Consider the following 945-nt stretch of genomic DNA (forward strand, 5'->3'; position numbering starts at 1 on the left):
ACGCAGTGTGTCGACAGTCTCATAGACAGGCAGGAATAGGTTCTGTCGAGATTCGAACTCGAGTCGCTAGATTCAAAGTCCAGAGTGCTAACCACTACACTATAGAACCACGAAATGCAATTAGAGAAACTATTTCCGTACTAACATTGTTCAAAAGCCGAGTCCCACAGTAGTTCCTGCAGACTCCGCGAGGTGTCAAAAGCGATCTGTGTGTTTTGCATCTCGTTGTTGTTGTGTTGGCTACCGACCTCTCAGCCGCTCTCCACCCTCACTGGTCCCATCGTGCGGTATTGCCTGCTCTGTTCCCAGCCTTGGCCAGTACCCGCGCCTTCAGATGATCGGATGTGATGACTTCCGCCTTCCCACCCGACCTTAGTGGCACCTTGGGATGGACAGCTGATAACCGGTCAGGCCGCGACACGACACCCAATTCACACAAATCTCACCCCCGCATGGGTTACAGGCGATCGCAACTCACCCAGCTTATACAGAATCAATCAACATACTGACATTAGCTATATTTCTCGGGCGTTTGACCGGGGAGTGGTAACAGTTGTGTGGTGCTTAGAGAAGTGTCCCTTAGAGACTGAACGCAGTGTGTCGACAGTCTCATAGACAGGCAGGAATAGGTTCTATCGAGATTTGAACTCGAGTCGCTGGATTCAAAGTCCAGAGTGCTAACCACTACACTATAGAACCACGAAATCTAATTAGAGAAACTATTTCCGTACTAACATTGTTCAAAAGCCGAGTCCCACAGTAGTTCCTGCAGACTCCGCGGGGTGTCAAAAGCGATCTGTGTGTTTTGCATCTCGTTGTTGTTGTGTTGGCTACCGACCTCTCAGCCGCTCTCCACCCTCACTGGTCCCATCGTGCGGTATTGCCTGCTCTGTTCCCAGCCTTGGCCAGTACCCGCGCCTTCAGATGATCGGATGTGATGACTTC

At 50.8% G+C, this 945-nt stretch overlaps 2 non-coding genes across 2 annotated transcripts; both read right to left on the bottom strand.

Moving 5' to 3' along the window:
- Nucleotides 1–37: 37 nt before the first annotated feature.
- Nucleotides 38–109, bottom strand: Pmar_PMAR003992. Its single transcript has one exon. It is a non-coding gene; the product is annotated as a tRNA-Gln (tRNA).
- A 518-nt stretch (nucleotides 110–627) lies between these two features.
- Pmar_PMAR003993 lies at nucleotides 628–699 on the bottom strand. The gene has a single exon. It is a non-coding gene; the product is annotated as a tRNA-Gln (tRNA).
- Between the last annotated feature and the right edge of the window lie 246 nt (nucleotides 700–945).

The sequence above is a fragment of the Perkinsus marinus genome (assembly GCF_000006405.1).
Source record: "Perkinsus marinus ATCC 50983 genomic scaffold scf_1104296946916, whole genome shotgun sequence".
Classification (NCBI taxonomy): Eukaryota; Perkinsozoa; order Perkinsida; family Perkinsidae; genus Perkinsus; species Perkinsus marinus.